The 11,475-nt window shown below is 39.7% G+C and overlaps 1 long non-coding RNA gene across 1 annotated transcript; it reads left to right on the forward strand.

Moving 5' to 3' along the window:
- Positions 1–7,206: 7,206 nt before the first annotated feature.
- Positions 7,207–10,759, forward strand: LOC136179968 (uncharacterized). Its single transcript, XR_010666879.1, has 3 exons — positions 7,207–7,312; positions 7,497–7,574; positions 7,820–10,759. It is a non-coding gene; the product is annotated as an uncharacterized lncRNA (long non-coding RNA).
- The last annotated feature ends 716 nt before the right edge of the window (positions 10,760–11,475 follow it).

The raw sequence follows: 11,475 nt of genomic DNA on the forward strand, positions 1-11,475 counted from the left end.
GTCCATCTTTATAATGTCAACTTGACGTTACTTCAAAGCAGCCAGACAGCTGATGAATGAGGCACAACACGGAAACAAAGCAACTTACGCGTCCTAATGCCGGGGTGACTCTGAAGAAAGATCGTTGATGTTCAAAATGTTTATAAAAACAAATACATCCCCTTCAGTGCTTCCTCAGAAGCTCTGCTTGTCAATGCACTTCATTTTTAATCTCTATTTCATAAAAAAGAAAAACATGCAGTCAGAGTTCAGAGCAGAAATGATGGCATAGCTGACTTGACATGAGCTTTTCCTTATCTTTATACCTTGACCTGTTGCAGATGCCATTCATATGTTGTTTTTTTTTAAATTCTAAACATGCTTTCTTAAAACAGAGACCTGACGTAGATATTGATTGGTGCTTAAGACAGTCATGACAACCTGCAAATAACATAAGAAATACCTAAGTTCTTTGTGAGTGTTGGTCTTTATAATGACATAAAGCTCACAATAATTCAAAAAAGCTGTGTTAGGAAATGACATCTAATTTCATGGTCATTTGTCTAAAGCGAGTGCATACTAATGTACTGATGTTCCTGAATTACAGCAATTCAAACTCATTTGAATGAATGAGTTTGTACACTTAATATCACTGCAGCACATCTGATGTTGTTTCAAACTCACTGTGCTCAAGAATAAAATAACATGCTCCATTCATTTTAATGTATTACTGAGAAAATATGCATGATAACTGTTAATTAAAGACAGTCAAAACTAATCTTGAGGGAAATCACAATTCAAAGTGTGTGCTCAAATATCACACAAACCGTCCGTTCCTTTATAAAGAGCACTGTAGTGACACTTTGCTGAAGTGCCACTGCAGAGGTACTCCAGTCGGCCCGGTTTCAATCACAGAGCAGAAAATCAGTCAAATCAGCTGCTGCAGTGATCAGTTCTGATGAAAAAGCTGCCAACGCTCTGATCTGTCTGGGACACGGATGAGAATCACTGAGCTTACTGTCTAAAATGTCAAGGTTATTTTTCATGATCTTTCTCCATCTGTACTTTGAGCAGTTTTTAGAGCACGGCTCAGCGCACCTCAGGTGGAGGGAGGAGGAAGAGACCTTCTCATCCCCATTAACTCTGTGATACTCGCAGGTGATGAAATCATGTGTTGATTAAGTTCAAAGAGTCAGGCGGACAGAATGAGCTACAAAAAGATAATATGCAAAAGTATTCTGTGCCAGCAGAAAGACTTGAAAACCAACAAGGATTAAAAAAATGAATAAATGAAGGGACTTGGTCTGAGATCCCATGGTTGGTGTGGAGAGTGTGTGTGTGTGTGTGTGTGTGTATGTGTGTGTGTGTGTGTGGGGGGGTATATCACAAGGAAACAGAAGCTAAAAGTCATAAATCCCACAAACTGCTTCCTAAATGCGTTCTGTTGAGATAGGGAAAGAAAAAGTCAGGTATCAGAAAAGCAAACAGCAGGCTCAGAGCACATGTATCAGTTTGTGATTAGCATTAATTAATCAAAACAGTAACAGTAATACAGGCATTTGACAAACTTCATGCAGAATTGTTTTCAATAGATTTTTGGCTGCCTGCTCTAAATCTTTAAACGTAACTCCTTTATTTTTACTCTGCCATTTTTGGGGTCCAAATGAATTCCTGGTACAAAAAGATTTGGAGCACAAGTCTGCAGCCCAAAAACAGACTGTAATGGCAGTTACATAATCTGCCCCTGATCAGTGTGTACACTAATCTGCTTGTTGTTTCCACTGACTCTTTTCAAAGTTAAATACGCTTCTAATAACAACAATAATTTAAAGATCAGTTAGTTTCTTTGTACTGATGTGTGACTAGGGTGTTCTAATAATTAGTTTGGATCAAAACATCACAAAACAACAAAAGTCACAGATGTTGCTTTGCTAAATGTTGCCAAGAACTTTACTCATGGTTACTCGTGATTCATGTAAGGGCTCTGTAAATAATAAAATAAAAAGTGGACCTGTTCTTTTTAGTAAAGTGTCTGAAGATTTGTTATTAATTGGTGCTATCCACGTAAAGATGGATTGACAGTTTTACAAGGTAAAATAGTTATTTTTGTTAATAAAGTCTGGTAGCCAAGAGCGCAATGTAATGGCTCTTCCTGGCTAAGAGAAAGTAATTCACCTTGACAAAAAAAAAAATCACTTTTGGTTGGCAGACTTTGATCGGTGCAGTTTGTTGCAGCTATATGAGCCCAGTCTGATGTCTTATGGCTGACACAATCTAACAGAGCAATCTCAAACTCTTTGTACTTTATAATAATTATTATTTAAATATATATATATTTTTTGTCATTACTTTTCAACCGAAATGTTTCACAATACAGTGAGGTTTAAGAACTGAACTAAACCAAAATTTAGGTAATAATTATTTTTTCAAAATGTAATTTTGTGTTCAAGCCGGTCAAGATAGATTGGAAAATGTTTACTGGAAATACAGGCTCTGGATTTGTTTGCTGGCCATACTTTATCTTCCTTTTGGCTCTACTTTCATATTGTTTTCCTTCAAATTCCCCTGAAATTAAACTTTTTGGTGAGGTTAGAGGTAGACTACATCATAAGGACTCCAGTGAAACTTTTAATACACCAAATCTGAAAAAAAAAACAAAGCTCAGAGAGGAAATGTACTGTCTGTGATGACTCTCCAGATGATAAAAGTAATATAATGTTCTCATGAAGCTGTGGCCTCAGGCCCAGCTAAATTTCTCCTGCCTGGTCTCAGGGTAAAGACCAGGTATCTCATTTGGTTCTCCACTGAAAAGCTTTAAAAAGACAAATGGAAGAGCTTGGGGCAACCTGCAGCAGCTCAAGGACCGTTTCAAAAGAGTGCACAGTCATCGAGTCGGGCTAAGTCTGAGTCTCTGCAGACCAAAGCCTGGAATTTGGAGGGGTGCCATGTCACTTCCTGAGGGAAAAAGGTGCCTCTGAGCAAGGCATCAACCCTCCCAACAGCTCTGGCACGCTCTCTGTGCACAGCCCAACTCTGAAATCTCTCTATTAATGCTGTTTGAGCATGTGTGTAAGACGGTCCTATCTGTGTGAGAAGCATGTCTCTTAATTACACAGGGGGATTAATAGAGTATGTTAAAGTAAATAAAACATTTGTGTAACATTGTATTGTTTTACAGAAGTATTTTTTGAAACTCAGAGGGAAAAGATGCCCCATAAAGTCTCACTACAAGTCATGTTAATATTGACATGCATCACCTCAGTGGCAGTGGAGATTTTGACCAGTGTGTACACCTGGTACAAGCCACTCCCATTCTCCTCCCTTGACACACCGCTGAGACAGACTGTTGGTATCCTCGTTGGTGAGAAGCTCGCTGTCGCTCCACATCGCCATTTCACGGAGCTAGATAGATGGAAAGAAATGTCAAGCTCAACGTTTGTAAAGTAGTTAGCACAAGTGTCTAGGAAGGTGGTAGAAAGACTACTCAGCAGATTAAGATTTTCCAAGAGGTGAGTATTTATTTACAGTGATTAAACCAACACGTGTTAACTTAACAAAACAACAAAAGTTCAATGTAAATTAGGCAATTTAATTCATAATTAAATCAGAATAAGAAACATGTTAAAGCAACACATCCTCACCTCTCCTCATGCAAGAACAAATGTCTCCTGGCTTTATAGATGGCCCCATTAACAAAATGGCCGCCGCTGGATGCAGCACAACTCAAATAGTGGGACAACTGTGTGGATGTAGATTTTTTTTGATCAATCATAACTTATATTCAAGATAATCAGATGTGACAATAATTAGCATGAATGCTTTCATTATTCAAATGCATACATTTTGAGCATCTTCCTGTTATGCAACATTTCTCAGTCATTTTTTTTCATTTGGGGGGGATCATAGAGTGACCAGGCCGTAATACTAGTTCAAGTCCGAGGTCAAGTCATTGCAGGTGAAAAATGACCTCTCCAACTCTAGCCTTACACTGTCCATAAAAGCACAGAGGACTTAATAAGTTCACATTAAAACATTACTCATGTTCTGCTGCCTGACAGAGAGGCTGTGACCTTAATCTACCACCAGAGGTCACACACTCATACACAAATGCACACATACACACACACACAAGCCCTGTGCAAAAACTCATTCCACACTCAATAAACGCTTGTGCGGCCAGGCAGACAAACGCTTTCACAATTTAACCTGTCACAAATGGTTTTGTTGGGGCTAAACAACCTCTGTGCAGCTGTGCTCCACCCTGGAAGCCAGCTGGAGCTTTGAACCAACAATTCATTGACTTTGTTTCAAAGTGGGTTCAACATATTGCATATTGCAGGTTCCGCCTCGTTGACCCTCTGGCTGGGGACAAACTACAGTACGACAGCATCTCTGGTCTGATTTCATCACAGCTCCAGACATTGCCTGTGACAAATGTCTGTTTCCAATTCTCTGTCACAGCGCTCTATTAAATGATCCTGTTCTCTGAGTAGAGGAAGAGGTGACAATGCTTCAGTGTTTGGTTTACTTGTCAATTTATTATGAATCATGCATCTCCTCAGTACCCCTGTCATGTGAAAAATGTATATCAGTTAAAAGCTTTGATATATTTTGCAAAAAGAAGTTACCCGTCAAAGCCATGCTTGCATTTCTGACACCTAAAGTTCATGTAGATACATTCAGAGACATTTAAACATTTTGTAAGAGTGCCAAAGGATAACTTGCATTTCGCTCTCTGTGCCTGTTACTATAAAGCAAAAACGGCATCAAACTTCAACAGAGTTTCCAGTATTTTCATACTTGGCCAATAAACGTATGTTTTTGCATTTAAGATTACAAAGTATGTATTTTGTCCAGTTTGCTTTAGCTGGCAGCTTTGAATCCCTTATACTACAGGGGCCCCTTATGGGGTGGCACCCATGACTTAACAAAATCATTGGGGGCAAATAAACCTGGTTAAAGTATGTCCTCATTTTGTAGGATGCAAAGTTGTTGTGTCTAATAGGTTTCTGAGTTTGATTCTGAGTTTGTTATTTTAAGCATCCAAACAACACTGGAAATGATCCCTACAAAACAACAGACTGCTTCACAGCTAGCCTCCGATGTACATTGATGTAATCATCGATGTAATTTGGTATGACTTGGCTTTCATTGCAATATGACATTGACATAGCAGCAAGGATACTCCTAAAGGGCAATGATTTGTTGGTTGTATGATGGTTTTAAATTCATTGCAAACCATGTTCAAGAGATTAATTTGTGTACATGGACTAACTGAACTGTTGATCAAGTTTGCGAAGAACTTCTAGGCTCAAAGCAAATGTGTAGATAATACCTGTAATGCCCCAATGAAGCATTCTACAGAATGTATGTACCTACTCAAGATACAGTAAGTCACGTTGTCTTAAAGATTCCACATTCATTTTTAGATGCAATGCTGACTGTTGATGCAGTTGTGCAGATGCAATGATTAAATCACAGTCAAGGTCTTTCTTACCCCAGGCCATTCAGAGATATTATATCACTGGGTCATCTATAAGGTGAAAGCAGAGGAGAATAAAGTGCATAGATTGTGATGTCAAACTGTATATAGAACAGGCCTGGTCATTTTATGTGCTGACATTGAACTCACTGGGACTTCAGAAAAAGACAGGCCTTAATCCTCAGAGAGTATATGTGTCTGATCTGTATATGGAGACATGCATGCTTGTACTTCAGCTTTGTGAGTATATGCTGTACACATACTGTAAACTATAGAAATCCATTTTATTATTAAACAGCCTGCCTGAGAGTGTTTTTCAGTTTCCTGGAATACTGTAAGTGGTGTGGGATTCTGGGTACTGGTAACGCAGAACAATACCAGTAAATAGTGGGGCACATAAATACCCTAGCAACGTTTGAAGTTGCTTTATAAATCTCCCAACACAACAATTATGTCTACTTCCATTCAAGTGGCAACCTCCGTGCTTGAAAAATGAAGCCAGTGAAGAAGTCCCACTTGAGACTGGGACCAAAATCCAAGTTATCCCCATTAGGTCCCAGATGCTAATTTTTACCGCAGAGATAAAAAAATACTTACAGCCTGGTTCAAAGACGGTTTGGTCTCTATGGCTTATTTGAAATGTTCCACATTGTACAGAATGTATTTTTTTATACAATTTATCTGTTTGGATTTTATTAAGACTAAGAGTTATGCATAATTAGGGGGGTGGTTAATTTGATTGACATGTTGGTGTGTTGTAGCAGCTTGCCTGGAGGCTAAAGACCTGCCACAACTTCACCACTCTGTCTGTTTCTTGATTGATCCAAAGTTTAACAATAATGTAATCACAGGTTTTCAACACCGAAATCTACTCAACCCTACTTAACTGCTAATGCGCACAAAGAAAATAAACTTTACTGTATTAAAAAGCTACCTAATGTTTTCGTGAGTCATTTAAGTCTCCAATGAAGTCCTATTGTCAGCTAAATGTTCAGAAGAAAAAGAGTCACTGCAACAGTTTAAACAGTTAAACCATTTCCCATGTTCATGTTTCTTCAATAAACGTTCAAGGATGAACTAAAAAAAAAAGAAAGTTGTGAAACATGTCAAATATGTTTTACATAATGCATAATAAACACACAGTTCATGCATTTGGGCATGTTCTCTTACAAAGCGTACAGACTTTGTCCTATTTAGAAGATACCAAAGCACAGCCCAGCCCTGGCTCTGGTGTCATCCAGCCTCTCTCAGTAATCAATAGCCGTCCCCTCCAACACGCCGGCCCGTTATTTATATCTGCCTCTGGACTTTATGTGGATAGGTCAGAGTGAGCGCTGTCCTAAAACAGCTTACTGCAGCACTCCAGCCCGTGCACTGGGGGGAAATTTATTTTTCTCATTACGTATGCTGCATTGAATCCAAAGTTTAGGAGTCCATTGATTGCCGTTGCTGGGGCGCTCACTTGTCACGTCTAATGTGTGAGGTGTGTGGGTTTGCTGGAGTGTGTGAAGTCTTAATGGGCTCTTTGGGAAAGTGAGAACACAGGGTTTACCTCGTGCTGTATTAATGCAGCTTAACAGTACAGTGCAGACTCTCCAAGTTAATTAATGTCAAGTGCGGGTAATAGTTTTCTGAACTTTCCAAGCGATAATGCAAAAAGCTTAAACAGGCAATATCTGCAAACAAGTCCGCTCGCATTATTGAGGTGAAAGTTATTAATCATTTTATATTGATTTCATGCAGCAGCCAGAGAAAAAGAAAGGGGAGCGTCCTGAAGAACCAGACAACGATGAAAGATTTTGTCTTTACTGATGTCGACTTTCAAGATTTTCCAATAAATTGCCTCTCAGGGTGAGTAATTTGAATGTGCAACAACTTCCTCGAAGTTTTCGAGTTAAGCTATTCTTCAAAACTTTTAGAAATAAACTGAATTAAATATTTCCAGATGTTAAAACCAAACCACCAGATTCCTGCACAAACTTAACCTCTGCAACTCATTTCAAATACTTTGGGCCTGCTCATTTCCTTCTTCTAGGCTGGTAGTCCAAATACAGTAGAAGGCTGACGTAAGACCACATCATCTGGGACAAAGACATACCCAACATACCTGAAGGTACTTCCTGTTGAATGTGCAGGCATACAGAGAGTCAAATATTTAATGTCCTTTAAGAGCAACTGAACTGAATTCCATTATATTACAACCAGTTTCTGCTTATTTTGGAATTCAGCTTTACACAAATTAAAACAGTTTTTCAATGCAAATTAGTGGATTGAATTTCCATTTTATGATGCAATTCACATTGAAATATTAATGATTGAAATTGAGTTTTTAGTGACACATATTTCTGCCCTCAATAGTTTCACCTCTGGAGAGAAGTCCTGCCGGATCCTGTCGGCTCTGCTTTGGTAACACATTCATTTGAAAGCAGCACCTGCCCTCTCTCTCTCTCTCACTGCTCTCCAGCTCTCTCCTGTTCCCTGAGCTCCCTCCAATAGCAACTTCTCTTCTGCCTCCATCGTTCCATCTCTGCCGCCCTCCCCTCACATGTCCTGTACTGACCTTCCCTCTCCTCGTAACTGCCCTCATCTCCTCCGCATTTTTCTCTGGAGGTCCTTAATGTCACTCCTGCTCTTCTCCTTCTCTCTCCTTCCGGCATCTCTTTCTTTTTACATCTACACATTTCTCTTTTCCTCCCCAACTGGCCTCGACTTGCAACCTCTCCTCAGTCCTTCAGTCCTTCTCTCTCATTTCCAGTCTTTGTCCCTCTGCTTTCCCTTCTTCACCTTATTATCCTTTCCAGCATGTGTTTTAATACATTCTCTATGCTCCTTTTTTTCTGCTTTCCACCCTCTCTGCTCAAAAGCCTACGTTTCTGTCCCATTTTTTAATTTGTACCTCCTTTTCATACATCTTCAGTGTTTTTTTTCTTCCATTCTATCCTTTCTCTGCTTTGTGTATTTTGCATCTATTCATCTGGTTCTCTGACCAAATATTTTCCGTCAAATCCGCACCATCCTCTCTTCAACCCATTTTCTTCTGCTCCCTCCTCCACTTTCCCCCTCTTTCTCAACTCTCCTCCTCCTCCTATGCCCTTGCCTCTGGGATCCTGCCGGCGTCGGCATCCTACGCAGCGTATAAATCACCTTTTACCACCGAGAGTCACCGCTCCCTCCACCCGCTGGCCCAACTCCATCAGCGGACAGAGGAGGAGAAGGAGGAGCTTTCATGGTGTGACCCATTTGAGAAAACCTTAGAACAACCTAGTCGACATTTTCTCCGTCTTTGTTTCTTTCTGCTTTAGGTGACTAATCATTCTGTCTATTGTGAGGACACTTTCCATATCTTGGCAGCAACTCCTGTGACATCAACCACTTTACTCCCTCCTACACTTCCAGTACAAAGGGTTCTATTAAGTACCACCGAGTGATTTTCTTTTGGCTTTGACCACAATGGAAAAGCTAAACCGTGCTGCAAAGACCTCCTTTATTATGCTTGAAACATAGGGATCATTTTGGCAACAGAGAACTTTTCAAGAACGTAAAAAAGGAGAAGGAGTATCCGGATTTCAAGGGACAACATGTATCTTGAAAAATGGGCCGAATATTCCTGTTTTAACGTCAAAGGAGAAATAAAAAAAATTGGTACTGGTTCCAAACTCAGAACATTCTCTCAGTGTTTATCCAGCTCTGCATCGGCCTGTAAACCTTTCTGCGTTCTAACCGCTCTCCATTTTTCGAAAGTATCTGCAATACTGATCCTAGTTTTATTACGATTCTGCTTGTTGAGCATTCTCACAAAAGTGCTTTTAGTTTGAAAGCATGACAAAAGATCAGCTTTTCTGTAAACTCTGAGAAAAGGTTATTCTTCTTTTCTCTTTACCTTGTGCACTTTAGGACTAAAGTCTTTATTATTATCCGCGTGGAGACTAATTGGCGGAAGAAGATACATCTCCCACCCAAATACCCTTGTAGGAACTATTTTTCTTCAGGGTGTAGGCTTGGCTGTGCAGTATTTACGGGCGCACTTCTCGACACCGATGTGTCTACATGAGCTATGATGCCTTTGCATAGGTCATGTTTCGCCAACATATTGGCAATATGCCTCGCAGAGGTAGGCGGTTTATTAGTAAATGTAGTTCGCGGCTCAGGCGGGCTGGCGACACTGGTTCACAGCACCTCAGGGAGGAGTTAAGTGATGCAATCGATCGACCAAATGGAAAGAGCTCTTTGAGGAGAGGACGCTCTCTGTATGCATGGGGACGCAGAGGCAGAGCCGACCCCCCTCTTGGAAATGAAGCCTAATAAACAGGGGGCAATTAAATGGGACAGAGACTGCTAGCAGGGAGTAGACATGTGTATCATATGTGCATCATAGCATTAGTCATTTTTGTTATAAAATTGAAACAAAATGGTGTTATAATACAAAGAATTCTGTATTTTCTATATAATCTCAGTCAGTGGGTTTCCAGAATAAAAGCATGGCTCCGGTTGTATATATTATATTAAACTACTTCAAAAAATATTTAAACTAAGTTTCACCAAAACCTGTCATAAACTTTATCGTGGTCAGTGGCCCTACTTGAGATAAGGAAATGTGTCACTCTAGCATCAGTTTAGCATGTCAAGTTATCCGTCATACATGCTACGTTTTAATATCCAGCAATAGCTAACACTCAGATAACAATGAAAAAATATTAGTAAGTTTCCACACCATATTGGCTTGTTTGTATTTAGTTAGATTTAATTTCATGTTTTATTTTTTTGCTTTCTTCTTTTGTGTTGCTTGTTTTCCTCGTGTGTATTTTTTTATTGCTTAATTTCCACTTTTAGTCTTTAGTGTTTCCTGTTTTATTTTGTCTTTTCATACCCTCCCCTGATTGTCTTCACCCATTACCCCAGTGTCTATTTAGTTCAATCATACCTTCCCTGTTTTTGTCAGTTCATACATGTACTCGTGTTGACACGTTTTACTTCCCAGTTTGCCAAGCGTTTCACCCTGACTCTTGGTTTTCTTCTTGTGGATTTTCTGTTGGATTGTGATGGACTTTGGCATTTTTCATTTTAGATAAATACATTAAATATAAGTTGAAAAAACTTGATAAAGTGTACATGATTGATAGGCAACATTTGGGACATGTCAGGAAAAGTTGGCGCTCAGTCATAAGTTCCAGGTATTAGGTGCGTTGGAGCATCTTTGTCCTGCCATGATATCTAAAAACCATTGGAACCTTTTTTTAAAGGGTTCTTGCTTGTGTGTTTAATATTTCTTCCTACTAATGCTGTCCCTTTAGAAGCTACACTTTGAAACTTGTGTTCATTATAAAGTGTTGTTATTTTGGTTTTTATCAGTCACTTTACCACTTCTTCTTGGTGTATCATAAATAACTGTCGCTTTGGTTTTCCATTCTGAAATAATGTTTTAAATCACCCACCAGCTCCGTTCCTCCCCACATTAGGGAAACATTTTGTAGCATTAATCACTCAGTGCTGACATTGCTCTCACACCCACACTGTAGATGAAACGTTTCATCTACAGACAAATGGCTGATCAAAGCAGCAAGAAATATTCCATCTGGAGGTTCAGGTAGTTCTATTGCCTCTATTGGTTTCTCTCTTCCTCTGTCTGCTGACTCATAAGGGGCCACCAAAGCCAAATCCCTTGGTGATACAAAACACGTATCACAGTCGGTATCCTCAGCCATAGAGGCAGTGATGAAGCTGGGTACCTGAGACAGAGAGATGAGATAGAAGGAGGAAAAGTGAAGTATAGATGAGTGTTATTCAAGAAAAGATTTGAAGGGGGCACTGGATTAGTTGGTGGAGCAGTGCACCAACTACTGTCCTATAGCTGCACTGGTCGCAGGTTCACCTCCCAATCCCGACGTTGTTTTTTGCATGTCCTCCCCCACTCTCTCTCCCCATTGTTGCTGTCACTCTATAGCTGTCCTTTTCAGAGAAAGGTTAAAAGGCCTCCCAAAAAAATATTTAAAAAAAGAAAAGGAGGGGGGGATAAA

The sequence above is a fragment of the Labrus bergylta genome, chromosome 9 (genome assembly GCF_963930695.1).
Source record: "Labrus bergylta chromosome 9, fLabBer1.1, whole genome shotgun sequence".
NCBI classification, from domain to species: domain Eukaryota; kingdom Metazoa; phylum Chordata; class Actinopteri; order Labriformes; family Labridae; genus Labrus; species Labrus bergylta.